Source organism: Akebia trifoliata, chromosome 13, assembly GCF_017979445.1.
Source record: "Akebia trifoliata isolate Shusen 1 chromosome 13, ASM1797944v1, whole genome shotgun sequence".
Taxonomy (NCBI): Eukaryota; Viridiplantae; Streptophyta; class Magnoliopsida; order Ranunculales; family Lardizabalaceae; genus Akebia; species Akebia trifoliata.
The window spans coordinates 21,112,990-21,134,299 of NC_141387.1; the positions used below are offsets into that span (position 1 = coordinate 21,112,990).

Here is a 21,310-nt window from a genome sequence, read left to right on the forward strand (position 1 = left end):
TTTCTTACGAAAAATCGATTCCAAAACATCCTGGAACATTAAAAAATGACTTAAAACGCAAAAAGTCCTTTCCGAGGGTAATACAACTTTAATAATTAAAATTTTTAAATTAATAATTAAAACATTAATTAATGTAAAGAGAAATTCTAATTAAAATTCAAGCCAATCAAGTAAGACTTAAGTCAAAATCCTAAAGTCAAGTCAATCAAGTAAGCCTTAAGTCAAAGCCCTAAATTCTAGTCAATCAATTAAGACTTAAGTCAAAATCTTAAAGTCAAGTCAATCAAGTGAGACTTAAATCAAAATCCTAAATCAATCTAATAAGACCAAAGTCAAAACCCTAATAGAATTTTAATTAAACTCAAAAACTATCTAAAAGAATTTAATTAAACTCTAAAACTATTTAAAAGAAACCTAATTAAACTCTAAAACTATCTAATAAAATTCTAATTAAACTATAAAACTATCTAATGTAATTCTAATTAAACACTAATTCTATTTAAAAATAATTCTAATTAAACATTAACTCTATTTAAAATAATTATAATTAAACACTAACTTTTCCTAAAAAGTACTTTAAAAAATCTATAAATAAGGGTCCCTACAACCTATTTTCGTATCAAAAAATAAATCCTAAGAAAAGTAGGTCAAAAAGCTTCCTTAGCCTCCCATAAACCCTAATTTTGAAGCCCTAACTCCTTACCTAACATCCATACCTCAACTTTAACTTAAAAAATACCTAGAAATCCTTTAAAAACAGTCAGAAATCCACAAAAAAAATTCAGAAGGAGGTACTTTATTTTAGAGATCCGAAGCGAATCCGCTGACAAATTGAGGCGAGGAGTGTTATACGAGGAACTGTTCTATCAGATCTGAGGGAAGAAAACCGTTGTGTTCGGAAAGGTAAATATATTTTTTATTTAGATTTTAGCAATGTAATTTTATTTGGGAAAAGTAGAGACCGGCGTTTGTCGGGTGGGGTTGGTGCCTAACACCTTCCAACCCCGTAACGTGATCCCCGGACCTGTATTTTCTTTCGTAGATTAGTTGTCTTTATTTTTAGAGTCAATGATCTGTTCCTAGACCGTAATAACTAGGTGACGACTCCCAAACCTCAACGGTCAAAAACGGATCCGCATACCCGATGGATCGAGGGTACTTTCAACGTCGCATCTCCAAAGAGATCGGACCACGCACTAGTGCCATGTTGGCTATATTGGGACATGCAAGTGTGCAAAACTGTAAACGTGCTTGTGGTGTGTGTAATATAGGGTGGGGTGTGCCCGGGGCATTTTTTTCAAATCAATGGGTCTGTGGACCATATCAAACCACAAAATATGGATATCCCATAGCATCAAAAATTAAGACCAAGGTATGCACACAAAAAATATATATCAAACAATATCATGGCATGTCAGATAAGCGATTAATCAGTATAGCACAAGGAATACTCAATCAGATCCAATATTTGTATCTATGGTTCATCAAGGATCACTTTAGATGATCCAACATAAATCAAGATTCTAACAAATATTGAATTGATGATAGAATGATGGTTGTAGGGATATGGAGCGATAAACCCTTTTTTTATTTTTTTTTTTATTTTTTTATTTTTAAATTATAAAAAAAAAACTATAAACACATCCTAGAAGAAAATTAAAGAGAAAGATCCTAGTGCCAAATGAGCTCGCTCTCACAAAATAAATCAGGAACATTAACTGTGTTAACACTAGATAAATTCAGATTTTCTGTGAATTAGAAAAATACAATCTGAACTTGCATCGATGATATCTAAGGCTCCCGATAACGAAATCGAGTGAATTCAGGTTTTAAATTAATCTACTCGATGGGATCTACGTTTTATTAATAGGTGCCTAGACTTAATTCTGAATAGAATGTTCTATAAAAATGTTTTAACATTGCTGTCCCAACTTTCTTTCAGCAGCAATTGTAGATTACAGATTAATCCGAACTTGCATCGATAATATCCAAGGCTCCCGATAACGAAATTGAGTGAATTCAGGTTCTAAATTAATTTACTCGATAAAATCTACGTTTTATTAATAGGTGCCCAGACTTAATTCTCACTAGAATGTTTTGTAAAAATATTTACCATTGTTGTCCCAACCTTCATTCAGCAACAATTCCAGATTTACAGATTAATCCGAACTTGCATCGATGATATCCAAGGCTCCCGATAACAAAATTGAGTGAATTAAAGTTCTAAATTAATCTACTCGATGAGATCTACATTTTATTAATAGGTGCCCAGACTTAATTCTCACTAGAATGTTCTATAAAAATATTTTAACATTGATATCTCAATCTTCATTCAGCAACAATTCCAGATTTACAGATTAATCAGAACTTCCGTCAATGATATCCAAGGCTCCCGATAACGAAATTGAGTGAATTCAAGTTCTAGATTAATCTACTCGATGAGATTTATATTTTATTAATAGGTGCCCAGACTTAATTCTCACTAGAATGTTCTGTAAAAACATTTTAACACTGCTGTCCTAACCTTCATTCAGCAACAATTCCAGATTTACAGTTTAATCCGAATTTGCATCGATGATATCCATGGCTCCCAATAATGAAATTGAGTGAATTCAAGTTCTAGATTAATCTACTAGATAAGATCTACATTTTATTAATAGGTGCCCAGACTTAATTCTCACTAGAATGTTCTATAAAAACGTTTTAACATTGCTGTCCCAACCTTCATTCAGCAACAATTCAAGATTTACAAATTAATCCGAACTTACATCGATGATATCCAAGGCTCCCGAAAATGAAATTGAATGAATTCAGGTTCTAAATTAATCTACTCGATGAGCTCTACGTTTTATTAATAGGTGTCCAGACTTAATTCACACTAAAATGTTCTGTAAAAATATTTTAACATTGCTGTCCCAACCTTCATTCAACAACAATTCCAGATTTACAGATTGGTATTCTAAGTAAACCTTATGAGATGTTTCGACGCCATTGTTGAGATTATTAAAATTCAAATTAGAATTCTCGAAATTGCCATTAACGAGAGTCGATAAAGAGAGAGAGAGAGAAGCATCTCTCTTTGTTGCCCCTTTCAACATACATATGGAGAATAAGATAGAAAGAGAGAAAAAAAAAACATTTTCACTATCGGAGCACCATGCTTAAGTACTGTTTTTTTTTTTATAAGAAAAACATTCTTCTCATCCCAACCACCATCATTCTATCATTTTCTTATTAATCTTTGAAATCTTGAATTATTTAAGATCATCACAAGTGACCCTTGATTAGATCATAGAGCAAACAAACAAACAAGAATACTCGAAAATCAAACAAATGATCTACAATCAAGCCAAACTAACTGAACAAATAAATCAAAATAAAATACAATAAAAACTTGGTCGATTTGGCAATGCTCCCATACTTGGAACTTTTCAAGTTTGATCCTCAATAGTCCCCAGTAGAGTCGCTATTGAAAGCCCCCTCGATCTGCAGGATGCGCTGATCCACTTTTGACTTTTGAAGGTTTTGGAGTCGCCACCTTATTATTACGGTCTAGGAACCGAACTTTGACTCTAAAAGGCAAATAACACTAATGTACGAAAGAAAATAGGGATCCGAGGATCATGTTACGGGGTTGGAAGGTGTTAGGCACCAATCCCGCCCTACAAATGCCGGTCTTTACTTTTCTCAAATTAAACTGCAATGCTAAAAATACCTAATAATAAAAAAAAAATTACCTTTACAAACGCAACGATTTTGTTTCCTCAGATCTGATAAAACAGCTCTTCGTGCAGCACTCCTCGTTTCATTCTGTCACGGGATTCACTTCAGATTTTCAAGACGAAGTACCACCTCCTTAGATCTAAATTTTTTTATATTTATTTATAGATTTCTGGGATTTTTGAAGGGTTTTTAGGTATTTTTTGAGCTAAAATTGGGGTATGGATGTTAGGTAAGGAGTTAGAGCTTCAAAATTAGGGTTTTGGGGAGGTTGGGGAGGCTCATTGACCTATTTTTTCTAGGGTTTTCTCTTGGATACCAAAATAGGTTGTAGAAACCCCTATTTATAGATTTTTTAAGAACTTTTTAGATAAAGTTAGAGTTAGATTATGTTTTTTTTTGGTAGTTTTAGAGTTTAATTATGTTTTTTTAGATAGTTTTAGAGTTTAATTATGTTTTTTTAGATAGTTTTAGAGCTTAATTAGAATTCTTTTAGGGTTTTGACTTAAGTCTCACTTGATTTACTAGAATTTAAGGTTTTGACTTTAGTCTTACTTGATTAACTTGATTTTAGGATTTTGACTTAAGTTTTACTTGATTGAATTTAATTTTAATTAGGAATACACTTTGCATTAATTAATATTTTAATTATTAATTTCAGAATTTTTAATTATTAAAATTATAAAATTATCGTTTTGCCCTCGGAGAGGACTTTTTGCATTTTAAGTCATTTTTCAATGTTCCAAGATGTTTTTTCATAAGGAACTCAATGGAAATATTGGTTTGTGTCATTTATGAAATTTTTTGTGCGAAATGGTCATGAACTTTATGAGGGGCATTTTCATAATTTTATCAAATTTTGTGAAAATTGGCGAAATAGTTTATTTGATTTCAATTTATTGTTTTATGTGTTTTAAAAGGGTTCTTCTAAGCGTAATGTAGGCTCTAGGGATATTTTGAGGTTAGGAGTATTTTGGTAATTTGGTCATTTTTTAGTGATTTTTATCGTAAAGTTTTTTTTTGTCTTTAAGATGATGATTTCTATGTTTTTGAGGTTATATTTTCCTAGCGTAATGTAGTTTCTACAATTTTATTAGTTCGAGATACCTCATTCGAATTTCTTAAACACATCTAGTAACCAAATAGAGCATTGGAATAACCATCCATCATTGGAAACTGTCGAAATCGGGTTGACGTGTTGATTAATCAGGTGAGTGCAAAAATGGGGTGTCTACAGCTTTATAATAAATAACTTTATTCGACCTAATATAACATTATACATTTTCTTTTTTGTAAACAAGATAGCAATGCTTAGTCTTCTGTACCCATAGGTGCCAAACAAAAGAAATACAAATAGCTAGAGGTGCCTCCATATTTTCTTAGATTTTCAACTGCTACCATGACTACCTCTGAAGCACCACTGCCAACTACGGTCGAGATGTCAGATATTGATATAAGGATCACAACATTATTGAAAACTACTGAGAGGGAAGAAAAAATGTTGAGTGTCGTGTTAGCTAATGTCTGCTTCATAAAGGCCCAGACAATGCAATACCATGCGTTAGGGTCAAACCAGGATCCACCTGATCAACTTTCACAAGGATCACAAACCACCTTGCTACCCATAGTGCTTGGATACCAAGGGACCCCGCTTTACATTTCGTAGAATCGACCACCCCCTATGGTCATTCCTGATAACGAATGCGAGTATAGGGACACATAGGCCAAAAGCATAACAGATAAAAAAAAGGCACAACAAATCGAGCCGATTTAGGAAGAAATGAGAAGAATCAAATGCCTTAACACTATGAATGGAACTTAGTTTAAGGACCTCTACTTCTATCCTAATGCACAATTGTCAGCCAAATTCAAGTATCCGAAATTCGAGAAATACAATGGGATGGGGTGTCCTCTGTCGCATTTGAAGTTGTACAATGGATCTATGTGCCAATATGGAAAATATGACAGGTTATGGGTACAACTGTTCCAAAGAAGCCTAATGGTGCCAACCTTCAAATGGTTTTCAAGACTAGATCACATGCTCATCAAAAATTGGCAAGGCTTGGAAGAAATGTTCTGGTACAATTATAGGTTCAACACAAATGTGGGTCTGGACCATAACAATAAGGACAATAGGACACGAAAATAGAGGAAAATTGTGAAAGAATACGCCCAGAGGTGACGAGAGTCTATTTCACAAGTAAGGCCTGTGATGACTAAGCAAGAAATGAACACCACGTTCATCTCAATACTAGGCATGCCTTTTATACTCATATAATGGGACATACTATAAGCATCTTCTCAAATCTGGTGCAAGTAGTAGATCGGGTTGAGGATGAGATCCGAACCGGTCTGATATTTAATTTTACAAGCCTAAGGACAACACTAGAGATCCCCTCTCAAAGAAAGCCAATGCCAGTGGTAAAGAAGAGAGAAGAAACACAAGTCAACAACGTACAACCAAACCGACCTCGTTCATCCCGACACCAACACCTAGATCGCAAGCTCCGTCAACCTCATGGGCTCCAATGCCTCTACCAACTTGGACCTCCGCACCTCAAAACCCATTTGGAGCAAACCCTTCACCAATCGCATAGTAAACACTACAATACAGGCAGGGTCAACAAGCACGGCCTAACAAAGTTAACAAGCATTTTCTAGGTTATCAATGGCATTATCAGAATTACTTCTGATCCTACTTAGGGGAGAGTATCTCGTTAAAAGGCCACAAAATCCAAAAGTTGAGAAAGGACCACGGTAAAACCTTAGCTTGTTTTGTGAATTCCATATGGGTGCTCCGGGGCACTCTACATATCAGTGCTAGTAACTCAAACATCAGGTACAGAACCTGATAGATATGAAGGCTCTCATACTTGATAGGCCTACAAACCCACCTGAACAACAGAACATAACCAAAACCCCTTACCTACTCACAATGAATGGGGAAGTGGGTATAGAGTAAATGTTATTCTCGGAGAACATGACTTTAATCCATTAGCTTTGATAACCTTCATCAGGTCAAAAATCAAGATCTATCTAGCAAAAGAAATAGAGACACCAACAGTTCACACCATCACTACCTCAGCAGGGGTAGAGGCGATGAAAAAATAATGATGGTCGACATTGGTCACATAACAAAAGTAGGGAGGTGTTAGAGAACGCCAATAAAAGGGGTAAGTATTTAGGAAGAGATAAAAAGTAGCAAAAGGAACAGTAGATGAGAAGAAAAGAAAGGAAAAGGAAAAAGGCGAGGCAGGTGAAGATGACAAGGAAATGAAAAAGGAAAAAGTGACAGATAAGGAGGAAACATACTTCATTAAGCTTATTTGCGAGAGTGAGCATAACATGGTGGACCAGTTGAACAAACAGCTGGCTCAGATTAGTATTTTGGGTCTTCTACAGAAATCAAAGGAACACCAAGAAGTACTTTTGAGAGTTTTAGAAAAATCACATGTACCTTCGACCACTTCACTCGTACAGTTAGAACAAACGATTGGTTAAATTATGGCTCCCAACACCATCATCATCACAGAAAGTGAATTCGTGCCAGAGGGGCGGGGGCACGTCGAGCAATTGAATATCATGGTCATGTACAAGGGCATGATAGTTGCCAGGGTATTAATCGATATGGTTCAGTTCTCAATGTCTGTCATCTTGGAACCTTTTGAAAACTCAATGCTAACTGGTCATATGTCAAACCCAATAATAAGATTTTTCGAGGTTTTGATAGTTCAAGAAGGGACTCCCAAGGAGAGGTGGACCTACAGATCACTATAGGACCTTACACCTTCGAAGTAACGTTTTAGGTCATGGAAATACTAACGACATTTAACTTGCTGCTAGGCAGCCATGAATCCATATTGCTGGGGTGGTACCTTCCTCTTTGTACCAAATAGTCAAATTTATCATGGGCTAAATGATGATATCTATACTAGCAGAAAACTTGATTCTAGCTGGGAGGACCTTGGACATTCCCTTTATTAACATAGAAATGACGAAGGACAAGGCACTATACCACTCCTATCAGTTTGCTGCTATTAATGATGTCAAATAAGGGAAAGAGAAGGTAAAAGTAGAATTATCAAGGGCAAATTTGATGATTAGTCCGGTTTTGAAGAAGGCAGATTACTGACCTAGGTAAGGATTAGGACCGGAAAGAAAAAGAAAAGCCACGCTAGTCGAAGCGAAGAAGCACACTCCTTATTTCAATTTGGGGTTCAAACCTACGAAAAAGGATATATAAGATATGAACGATAAAAAGAGAGAACTCTGACTAACTAGGAAGAAAAATTGTGAACCGAGTGTTTCGAATCTGGGAAAGGTTTCTCATATCAGTGTTAGCTTCCTGAAATCTCAGGTCAGACCTGACAGTCTATCGGAACAACGACCAACAAAGCCAACCAAAAAGTCGAGAATAGTAAGTTTCAAACCCCAGCACATTCAAGAAGACTTAGTTGTCGAGTCCCAATTCTCCCTCATGGAAGGTATTGATGTCTTATTCAATGGGGATTCCAACAAAAGCCTACAAGAAACAACGGGAGAACCTGCATGCATCGAATCCATTGTAAGCAAAGAAAATGAATCACCTTTCCCCATTAGCATCGATCGGGCATCAGTCATCATCCCACCAAGCTTTGGAGGGACCATGCTCGACCCTCACCACACTTAATCGAAGGTAATGGTCATCTCCAAACCATCAAAAGAACCATTTTCCCATCTCATCCGCCCCATCAGAGAAGGGGAGGTCTTAAACAACTGGGAAGAATTCCCGTTAACCCTTGAGGCTGCTGAGGCCTAAAACAAACATCGTTAGACAAATCTAATTTGCCCGAGGGCCATAACGAGCCCTCGGCCTCGGGGAATAACTGTTTTGATGGCTCCCTATCTTTGCTAATGAATGTGCATGATTGTTCTACTTATTTCAGATATATTAAAAATAAAAAATAAATAAATATTCTTCAAAAATCAAAAGCATCTTAAAAGACAAATGAATCAACAAACTTTCAAAATTACAAAAAATAGATATTTTTGAAAAATCAAAAAAATAGTTTTCAAGAGATCTGTCTCGATTAAATGAGTACTTAGATAAAACAGAGTTTGAAAGGGATGAGTATGATTTTGATCTCGAACTCGACTTTGACCTCATGCGGATAAAAGAAGAGTCTGAGGACGAAATGGAGTACCCACCAACAGAAATCAAATACTTAGTAGAACGTCACGAGAAATGTGTTCAGCCAAACATTGAGAATACAAATTCAATCAATCTCGATACCGAAGAGGACTCACGAATCGTCAAGATTGGAGCCTTATTGAGACAAAAGCAAAATGAAGAAATGATCAAATTCCTACAAAATTATTAAAACGTTTTTGCATGGTCATACAGAGTTATGCCTGGGTTAGACACTGATGTTGTTATCCACAAACAGCCAATCGCTCCCAAAAGCAAGCCGATCAAACAGAAATTGAGAAGGTTGAAATCGAAATGGACCTTCAAGGTCAAAGATGAGGTCATGAAACAATTCGAAACAGGATTCCTCACAGTTTCTACGCACCCCAAGTGGCTAGCTAATGTCGTCTTAATACCCAAGAAAGATGGGAAGGTACACATGTGTGTTGACTATCGAGACTTGAATATGTTAGTCCTAAGAATTATTTTCTACTACCACACATCGATACTGTAGTCGATAGTACAGTAGGGCACAACTTGTTCTCATTCATTGACGGCTTCTTAAACTATAACCAGATAAAAATGGTAGAAGAAAACAAGGAAAAAACTGCATTCATCACACCATAGGGCACCTTCCACTATAAAGTTATGCCATTTGGGCGGAAGAACGCAGAGGCAACTTACAAACGTGCACTAACTGCCTTATTCCACGATATGATCCAGAATGAAATGGAGGTTTACGTAGATGACATAATCTCTAAGTTCGGTATAGAGGAAGATTATTTGGTAAATCTCAAAAAGTTGTTCGATAGGCTAAGGAAGTACAACTTAAGGCTCAACCCAGCTAAGTGTGTATTCAGGGCAACATCGGGCAGGCTACTTGGATTCATCGTTAGTAGAAGAAACATCGAGATAGATCCGACAAAAAATAAATATATCTTCGAGATGAAGACACCCATTTCAGGGAGAGATGTTCGGGATTTTATGGGAAGAATATAGTACATCAATCGATTCATTGCTCAACTCATACCTATCAGTGAGCTAGTCTTATAGTTACTCAAAAAGGATACACCAAAGAAGTGAAACAAAGACTGTCAGGAAGTTTTCGACAAGATCAGGTAATATCTACTCAACGCACCAGTCTTGGTCCCTTCCACGCCTGGGCGACCTCTCCTTATGTACATCTCAGTGTAAGAACGTCAATAGGATGCATACTAGGGAAACTTGATGAATCAGGATAGAAAAAAAAAGCCATCTACTATCTTAACAAAAAATTTATTAAGTACGAAGCAAAATATTCAATGTTGGATAAGACTTGTAGTGCATTAGTATGGGCATCTCAACGACTACGTCACTATTTGCTCAGTTACTCAACTATACTTCTTGTCATAATGGACCCCCTGAAGTATTTGCTAGAAAAACCAATGCTAATAGGTCACACAACGAAATGGCAACTATTATTATCCAAGTTTGACATCACCTATGTCAATCAAAAACCATCAAAGGACAAGCCATTGTCGATCACCTAGATGAGCACCCGTTGTTTGATTATGAGTTATTGAAGACAAACTTTCCCGACAAAGTCATGCTACTCACCGAGATTGAGGACGATGATGAAGAACCAGGCTGGAAGATATACTTCGATGGAGTATCTAACTAGAAAAGAAACAGAATAAGGGCAGTCTTGATCACACTGGATGGGTCCCACTTACCAATTGCCATCAGATTTAAGTTCCAATCTTCTGATAATAAGGTAGAGTACGAAGAATGCATAGTAGGGTTGAAAGCAACATTAGATCTCGAGGTAGATGGAATTATTGTATTCAGAGATTCAAGCCTAGTAGTTTATCAAACGACTGGAGAATAGAAGACCCGAGAATAGGGATTGATCCCTTACCAGGAGTATCTCAAAGAATTAAGCTCAAGCTTTAATAGTATTTCATTCACATACATGCCGAGAACTAAGAATCAATTCGCAGATGCACTAGCTACGATAGCTTTCATGATCAGTATTTAAGGAGACTTAGTAATCAATCCCATTGAGATTGGGATTCAAGATGAGCCAGCCTATTGTTTACCTGTCGAACTAGAAGAGTTTGAAGAGAAGTCATGGTACTCGAATATTAAGGCATACCTCGAAGATCGAACCCTTCCACCAGATGCAATGTCAAATGATCAAAGAACTATTCAAAAATTGATAGGTCAATTCTTCTTGAGTAATGGTATTTTGTACAAGAAATCGTATCACGAGGTCCTACTCCAGTGTATAGTAGGAGCAGAAGCAAAATGACTAATCGAGATTGTGCATGGTGGAGTCTATGGACCCTACCAATGGATCCCACATGAATGGTCATATGCTAGCTAAGAAGATCATGAAAATGGGATATTATTGTTCGACAATGGAGAGTGACTACTATCAACTTGTTTGCAAATGCCATTTATGTCAGATTTACGCCAACAAGATCAATGCTCCACCTTCAGAATTACAAAATGTGATGACCACTTGGCCCTTCTCGCTCTGGGGCATGGACTTCATCAAACATATCTCACCAAAAGTTGCAAATGGGCATCACTTCATCCTAGTTGCTATTGACTACTTCACTAAATGGGTAGAAGCTGCATCCTATGCCAACGTCATGAGAACCAACATCCTGAAGTTTGTCAAGAACAACATCATCTATCGGTATGGGCTTCCCAGCGGATTAGTAACTGACAATGCTAAAAAATTCAAGAATAGGGATATGATCAAGATGTGAAACATGTCCAAATCACTCATCACAACTCGATACCTTATAAACCTAAGATTAATGGAGCCGTTGAGCCAGCTAACAAGAACATTAAGAAAATTATTGAGAAGATGATTGTTACATACAAGGATTGGCACGACATGTTGTCTTTTACACTTCACGCTTATCAAATCTCATTTAGGATTTCGATTGGGGCAACACATTACACACTAGTATATGGAATGGAAGTAGTCTTACCCGTCGAGGTTTAGATTCCCTTCTTTCAGATCTTAAAGGAAGCAGAGTTAGATGAAACTAAATGGATTTAAGCACTATTTGATCAACTGAATTTGATTGAAGAGAAGTGCCTTGCAGCTATTTGCCACGGACAGATCTATTAGTAATGAATATTTCACGCCTACAACGAAAAAGTCAAACCTAGGGATTTCTCGCCAGGAAACCTTATCTTGAAAAGATTCTACCAATGCAAGATGACGTTAGAGGAATGTTTCGACCAAACTATGAGAGACCATTCATCATGTAGAAGGTAATGACAAGAGGAGCTTTGATCTTTACAGAAATAGAAGGACAAGTCTTCCCTCAACCAATTAATGTTGACATTGTCAAAAAATATTACACCTGAGATGACGAAAGGACGGCTTTCTTTTTTATGGTTATGCCCTAACTTTTGCCTAAGTCGTCTTTTCGGGTTTTCGACTTAGCCGACTTCTCTTTTTTCTAGATTATCTTGAATATTCAACTTGACAACTTCTCGGTTCCCTATACCTTAACCGAGTTAATTAACATTCTGAAGGACTTAATAGGTGGGCTTAGGACATGGTTTAGAAAGAAAGGATAAAAGGCTCGACTTTCCAAAATGCCCCTAGTCTAATATTCTCTTTTTTGTCATTCTTTTCTATAAAATCTTTTGACTCTTTTTTTCTAATACCCCTAGTTTGGCATTCTTTTCTTTTCTGTCAATTTTTTCTAATGCCCCTAGTTTGGTATTCTCTTCTTTTGAACTTTTCAATAGGGGATTTTCCTTTTGGATGACACTTTTTTTAAGAGAATACATTTTTTTACGTAACCAGACCTGAAGTAACTTCTCAAGTTGCATACGTATCCCAAATATTTCTTTTTCTTTTGGGATCAAGTCAAAACGTAGTTCATACTAGGACTTCCCTCCCGAGGTTGGTTGGTGTGTTTAGAAAGAAGAGGCTATTGAATTTTTTTAAAAGACTACAAGGGACTAAAGAAAGTTATCTTCTTCTTGATAAAACAAGAAAATGATTTGACCAAAGGAGGCCTCCTTTGGTGAAATACTAATTGATTTGGTCAAGATTCTAAGAACTCGATGTTTAGATTACTTTATCGAGTACGATCTTCTTTTAAAAATGAATATTCTTCAGTCTTCTTTTGTGAAATCAAGTATGATCGAATTTTCTATATTAGACTATTCAACTCTTCTAGAACTTGAGAAAATCTTTTATTCTTTTATGAATGAGAACTCTTCTCTCTTGGGTGAAAAACATGATAGATCTACTTGTAGGTCTTAGCACCTTTGTCGATGGTTTCAACAGCATGATTCTTAATTGATAATCTTTGATTTTGAAAATCACCCTTGACTTTATGTCTTGATCTATTTGGGTACAATCCATCAATATATCCTCATGAGACCATGAAGGAACATTGTTGAATTTCTCAAGTAAGTTTATTATTCTCTCATGTTTCCCTGAGGATAATGTAGTACCGATTTGTACTTCTTGAGTGTACTCTTTAACTCCCATATTTATCAAGTTTGATTAGTGAGCTTTGAGTCATTCCTCATATTAGATTTTATGTTCACATCATTATTGCACGCATGATAATCAAAAGTTTCTTTATATATTGAAAATAAAAAAACAGAGACTAACACACTTGATGAAAGCCCAAAATTAAGAAAAAACTAACGTAACTAAAGTAACCAACTGAATTTAAAGACTAAAGAAAATTGAAGCTAAAAAAGAAGACTTAAAACGAGGACATCATTCTGAATGGAATGACACAATTCTAAGGTCTTTGCCACTTTGGATATCTTCGATGTATGACTTGAACTTGTCAGCTTTTGCTACCTCTTCATGTTCTGATTTGAACCTATCATATGCTGAACAACTCATTACTTTAATAATTTCTCTGTTATTTAGTTCTGCCACTGCCTTAAGGTAGTTGAGATCATTCTAGAATGGAACGAACGCACTATTAGGATTAATTGGGTGAAAGAAGAAAATTGAGTCAACTGATTCGAATTTGAAAATGGATATTAGGTTCAGAGTAGGAGGGGGTTGATTTTGAAAGGTAGGTAAAGGGTTAGTCATAACATTGGGAGTAGTAGGAGCGGGTATGGTGACTTTTTCTTGCTCAATAAGGTGTTGGATAGCATGACGGAGGATAATGCACCTATCAAGAATATGATCGGACATTTTATGGAATTCATAAAATTTCCCATTGTCCAAGTTTAGAAGGAGGGGATTAGGTAAAGTCTTAAGTTGCAGTGGTGTCAACAATCTTTTTTTCATTAATTTTTGATAGGCAAAACTAAGGGACATTCCAAGATTGGAAAATTGTCTCATCGACTTAGTTTGTGAGGACTGAGCGGCTTGAGGAGATAGTGCGAAAGAGGTTGGCCACTTCTAAGGAATTGACACTGGGTTTGAAATGTTTCGATTTTGACTGAAACGAGTTATCAAAAAGTCTAGAAGAGTAGGCAACCTCAACTTGATTTGCAGCCTTAAGGAGGGATTGAAAAGTAGGAAGGTATTGAGGCATCAAGTACTTGGCATAATTTGGAGTGGGAATCTTGAGGATGATCTTGACTTGTTCCTTCTCTTGAGGTCGATCCCACAATTGAGCGGCTTTAGGTCTGTTTCAAGCAATGAATTCAGTGAAGGTTTCCCCAGGCTTCTGTTTGGTAGTTTTTAAATCTCTTCTTGTGAGTTCAATATCCATGTTGAATGAATACCGACTAATAAACTCTTTCATCAATTCATGCCATGTTCTTACCCGAGATGAGTCCATTGACATTAACCTGCGTAAGACAGGACCTGTAAGGGGTTCTTTGAAAAAGTTGAGTCATCTGTTCTTCACTCAGACCTTGAGATTGCATTATGCTGACATATAATTTCAAGTGAGTCCTAGGGCATCAAATCCTATCAAACTTCTCCATATCTGGTATTGTGAACTTCTCTAGCAGACGGACAGTGGGAAACAAGGTCATTGCCCCTAATTCAAGAGTAAGATCGTAGGGGTCTTTGATATTCTTCAAAGTAGTTACAACCTGAGTTATTCGATGAGCTAAGATAGGATCGACAGGTAATTCATTATCTTCTTGGTCTTCGATGAGGTCAAACACAGCCTGGGGTTTTATAGCTTTATCTTTTTTCTTTTCAATTTTAAGGGATTCAATTTGTGTTTGGACAGAAGAAATAATCTGTGCTTGAAAAGATTCTAAAATCTAATGGAGCGTAGCTTCATCCATGATACTCATTTTTTCTTATGGCAAAGACTGACTACTTGGCAATGGTACTTTAGAAAATCGTCTTTTTTCATGGACCCAAAGTGGTACAGATGGAGTTTAGAACATTTGGGACCAATTATCACCTGAGTAGAAGTACACCAAGATTAACCATTGATTCTGAAAGTTTGAATCTTAACCACATGATTAAAATTTTGAGATTAGCTTTAGTTTGGTAGGAAATATTGAATCTAATTGCACTATAAGTCTATAATGACCAAGAAAGTGAAAAAGGTTAGTCACGGGTCTGCCCCTGATTGCGATAGAACCTTTGATCAAACAAAATAATTTTGACCCTAGGATCGCATCTATTTGGTATAAAATGGTCTGAATCTTTGAAAGTAAAATCAATTAGTCCAACCGGTTTGATGTTGATTAGTTTGATCCATTTGTCGATAGGGCCAATTGACTTACATTTCAGACATTGGGTCGGACTGATACTGCAAGTCTAGTTTGAACGGTCTGGATCGGTCTACCCAATTACTTGTTGGTTAGATTTATTAGAGCAATCCGGGAACACCCATAGTCAGTTCGGGTCGTGACCTATAGGAAGGTTCCTAAACTCTAGGTTTACTACGTGCAATTTTTCTGGCCACCCTTACCCAAGTGCACCAATATACCTCTCGAGCATACTCAATCAGACGGTACAAGGTGACTTTATTTGATATAATATCTAGGTGATAATCTAAAACTCCAACCCACTTCTCTGAAGTTAAAAGCAACCAATTTAATCCCTAGTTGAGAGGTGGTGCACAATGCTGAGCAAGGCCCCTCTTAAATACCTCTCGTCTAGAATAGACGTAGTCTATCCCCCTCATACAATAAGGTACAGCAGGACAGGATCTTGCTTAGGCACTAATTTTGATCAAGAAATGCAATTGGTGAACTTGGATTATCTTTGATATACCGTATAGGTACAAGTCTAGGGTTGTAGCTTTCATAAATGGTTTAGCATCTCACGAGGGGACTGACCACGTACTAGTACTACGTTGGCAATAGGGACATGTGACTGTGCGGCTTACAATAGGACAAAAGATTTAGGTCGCCCCAGCATGGGTGCATCGATATATCATTCAGAGTCACCTGATCAAACGGTACTGATACTCCAGTTTTATACACCCTAAGGTACGTGACTGGAGTTGTGGTTTTCATGAATGATGTCGCATCTCCGAAGAGACAGGACCACGCACTAGTGCCACGTTGGCTAGAAGGGACATGCAAGCGTGCAATGCAACAAAATAAACGTGCTAGTGGTGTGTGCAAAGTAGGGTGGGGTGTGCTCAGGGCATTTTCAGATGAATGGGCCTATGGACCAGATCATATTATCACAATATGGATTTCAAATATTAAACAAAATATAAACAACATCCATAATATTCAATTCAAGATCAAAGCATGCACATCATAAAGATATATCAGATCATGGCATATCAAATGGGTAATCACAGAATATTCAATTAGATTTAACATTGAAACCGGCATAGAATGAATCAAAATAATTTTTTTTTGCTTTATCTTTATGGTCCAATCAAAGATCATTTTGGGCGACCTTAAACAAGTTGAGATTTCAAAGAATATATTAAGTTAAGAATGAAATGATAATTGTCGAGATAATAAATTATGATCATTCTTAAAAAAAATTATTTTTTATTATTTTTTTAAGAAAAAATTTTGATTTTTATTTTGCTGAGCAACACCAAAAAACTTCTCTCTTATCTGAAGAAATTGATTTTTTTTTTATAAAAAAAACGTAAAAGAACTCTTTTTTTTTGTATATGTTGCTGCGAGCAATGCACAACAACACAACAGTAACAACAACACACAACACACACAACAAACAACACATAACAGCGACACACAACAACAACAACGACACACAACAGCAGCAACAACACACAACAGCAACATTCAGAAAAACTAAATTCTATTTTGTATAAAAAATGTTTATTTTCTTTTTTTTAAAGAAATAAAGAAAAATTGAATTCAATTTAAAAAAAATTGTTCCTCTTTTTTTTAAGAGAAAAATCGAATATTGTTTAAAATAAAAAAATTTGAAACAAAGAGAAATTTTTATTTTTATTTTTTTTAACATTATTTATTTAATTTTTTTAAACCTTTTTTGAAAATTTTTTTTTAAAAAAAATTTACTATCAAAGAGCATGTATCCTAAAAAAAAAATTAAAAAATAACAATAAAAATAAATAAATAAAAAAGTTTTTTTTATTAAAAAAAAAAATCTTTATGTTCCAACAACCTTCATTCTATTTTACCTCATTATTTTCCTCTAAACCATTAGATTATTTCGGAGTCTCCCAAATTGACCTTTAATTGAGACAAAAAAAAAAAAACATCCAAGAATATGCTCTCCAAACTTTTATAGCCAATTTCAACATCATCCCATCCTCAATTCATATGTCAATTTGAATATTTCATTGTTTAGGGTCATCCCAAATGACCGTAGATTAAACCATAACAAAAATTATACGTCAGATCAAAGTATCCAAAATCGAATCAAAGGATACCAATAACGGATAATACAAACCCAAAAAAGAATTCAAATAAAAATGGGTCAACACCCATTTTCCACATCATCATCCTCTCAATATCTTACATTTTTTAGGGTCATCCTAAACGACCCTAAATTGAATCATAGTAAATAATATTCCATAATAATATGCTAAAAATAATGCCAAGAGAATATAATACAATCCCAAAAATAAACGAATCAAATAAACTAAAAATAAACAAAATAAACATAAAAAAACTAGGTCTAAATGGCAATGTTTCCATACTTGGGGGTTTCCAAATTTGATCGTCAATAATTCCCAGTGGAGTCGCCAGTGAAAGCACCCTCGATTCGCTTGGGGCACAGATCCGCTTTTGATTTTTGAGGTTTGGGAATCGTCACCTAGTTATTACGGTCTAGGAACCAAACATCGACTCTAAACAGATAAGGAAAACTAATCTACAAAAGAAATCGGGGATCATGTTACGGGGGTTGGAAGGTGCTAGGCACCAACCCCGCCCAGTAAACGTCGGTCTCTACTACTTCCCAAAAATGATTACATTGCAAAATAGACCAAAAACAATGAATAATAATAATAAAAAAAGTTACCTTACGGATTACAACGATTCCCTCAGTACTAACGGAGAGTATCCTCGTATGTACTTTCTTGTTATTCTCCTGTCACTGGATCTGCTACCGATCTCCAAGTTAAGGTATCTTCTTCTTAGATCTATGAGTTTTTTGGCTTTTTTTTATGAATTTCTAGGTATTTTAGAAGGGTTTTTGGGTGTTTTTTGAAAAAAAGTTGGGGGTTGGATGATAGGTAAGGGGTTAGGACTTCAAAATTAGGGTTTTGAGAAGCTTGGGGAGGCTCCTCGACCTACTTTTTCTAGGATTTTCTCTTGGATACGAGATTAGGGTGTGGAGACCCCTATTTATAGATTTTTTTAAGAGATTTTTAGATAGAGTTAAATTATGTTTCTTTTTGATAGTTTTAGAGTTTAATTAGAATTCTATTAAGGTTAGGATTTGACTTTGGTCTTATTAGATTGATTAGGGTTTTGACTTATGTCTCACTTGATTGACTAGAATTTAGGGTATTGATATAAGTCTTACTTGATTGACTTGATTTTAGGGTTTTGACTTAAGTCTCACTTAATTGACTAGATTTTGGGATTTTGACTTAAGTCTCACTTGATTGACTAGATTTTAGGATTTTGACTTAAGTCTTACTTGATTGACTTGACTTAAAAAAATTTAATTTTATTTAGGATTTCACTTTACATTATTTAATGTTTTAATTATTAATTTTGAAAATTTTAATTATTAAAATTGTAAAAGTACCTTTTTGCCTTCGGAGAGGACTTTTTGCGTTTTAAGTCGTTTTTCAATGTTCTAGGATGTTTATAGTCATCGAAGCGAGTTTCCCATACAATGCGATTCTAGGTAGGCGGTGAACACATGAGATGAGAGATGTTCCTTTAACGTATTACCAGGTCTTGAGGTTCCCAACGTCGCAAGAAAAATATGATATATGAGGGGATCAATTAGCAGCCTAGGTGTGCATGCTAGGTAAAGAGGAGCTTATGCTTGGAGGACGTCCAGATGATGGATGTAGAGAAAGGTGGGCAGATTAGGGTAGAACCAAAATTGGCCTCAGAAGAGCTGAAAGAGCTAACAAATTGCCTGAAGAAAAACCAAGATGTTTTTGCTTGGTCCGTAGAAAAAATGTTGGAGATCAACCCTGAAGTAATTTGCTACCATTTGTATGTAGAATTGGTTGTCAAGCTAGTAAAATGGTAGCCAAAGAAATTAACACCTCGGTTTAGAGAAGCGGTAAATGAAGAGGCGAACAAGTTGATCAGAGTAGGCTTTATCAGAAAAATGCAGCTTCTTGATTGGATAGCAAATGTTATGGCAGTGTTAAAGAAGAATGGAAAAGTTAGAGTTTGTATTGACTTTACAAATCTAAATAAGGCTTACCCTAAGAATAACTTTCCTATGTCAAGGATAGATTAGTTGGTAGATGAGACTTCAGGTCACGAAAGGCTGTCCTTTATGGATGGTTATTCAAGCTGCAATCAGATACAACTTAACCTATCAGACCAAAAGAAGATAAGCTTCATCACCGAGCAAGGTCTTTACTACTACAAAGTTATGCCTTTCGGGTTGAAAAGTGTACGAGCAACTTATCAGAGGCTAGTAACAGAGTTCTTCAAAGGTCTGTTAGAGAAGATCATGGAAATATATTTTGATGACATGTTGGTAAAGAGCAAAAAGAAGGAAGATAACTTTGCTGATCTGGAAGAGGTCTTTTCACGAGTGAGGAAGGTTGGGATGTAGTTCAATCCGAAGAAGTACACTTTTGTGTTAACTTCGGGGAAGTTCTTAGGCTACTTGGTTACAAAGAGAGGTATAAAAGCCAATCCAAACCAGATTAGAGAATTACGAGAGATGCCCTCCCCAAAAACACTGAAACAAGTCCAAAAGTTGGTAGGAAGGATCGCAGCCTTTAATAGATTCATAGTTAGATTTTCAAATAAATACAGGCCTATGTACCAGCTATTGTAAAAGAACACGAAGTTCGAGTGGACAGAAAAATGTAAGCGAGCCTTCGTAGAGCTGAAGAAATAGCTGGGCCGACTTTCTATACTCACCAAACCAGAAGTAATAGAGGAACTAGGGTTGTACTTAGTGATTTATGAATGCACGCTCAGTTCAATTTTGGTCAGGACTAGGACACTAGCATAACAGCCCATCTACTTCCTGAGTAAGACCTTCATTGATACATAAACATGTTATTCCAGATTTGAGAAGATGGGATTAGCTTTGGTTTACACTACTTTAAGCTTGAGATTGTACTTCCAGGTGTACTAAGTACAAGTCATCACAAAATACCCCTTGAAATCTGTCTTAGGAAATACGAAGAGATCGGGCAGAATGGCAAAATAGGTGGTACAGCTAATAGGGTTTGGGCTTGAATATAAGTCCAGAGTTTCACTAAAAGGCCATGTAGTGGCAAATTTCTTAACATGCTTTCTAGTTGAGGGTATAGTAGATTTGCTGGTAGAACAGCTAGAACATACAGAAAAAGGGCAAGCAGCAAACAACCATCTAGGATCGAGAGTCTATGTGGATGGGTTTTCATCATAGAAAGATAAAAATAAAAGTGGTGTTAATCACTCCTGATGGTTCCAATATAGAAAAGACAGTCAGACTGAGATTCAGAGCATCAAATAATGAAGCAAAATATGAGGCAATATTGCTCGGCCTCAATTCATTGATAAGATTGGGGGTAATTGAGGCCACAGTCTATAGTGACTTACAACTAGTAGTTAACCATGTCAAGAGGATGTTCAAAACACAAGATCCCATGATGCAGTTCTACCTAAAAAAAATCAGGTCTGTCATACTTCGACCTAGAGAAGTGAGACTAGAGTACTACTAGGAAATACCTATTATAGATGAGCCAGAATTGGTCAGTGTGATAGTTGTAATAGGAGATCAAGGATGGATGAGCCCAATTTTCACCTTCCTGTAGTGAAAGATGTTGCCAGATGATCCAAAAAAGGTAAGATGCATGAAGAATAGGGCAAAGAGATATACTATCCTGGATGGAAAATTATACAGGAAGTTAATAG

The 21,310-nt window shown here is 36.0% G+C and overlaps 1 pseudogene; it reads left to right on the forward strand.

Annotated features, from left to right (window-relative positions):
* Nucleotides 1-20,012, forward strand: part of LOC147388068 (uncharacterized) — a 46,117-nt pseudogene extending 26,105 nt beyond the window's left edge.
* The last annotated feature ends 1,298 nt before the right edge of the window (nucleotides 20,013-21,310 follow it).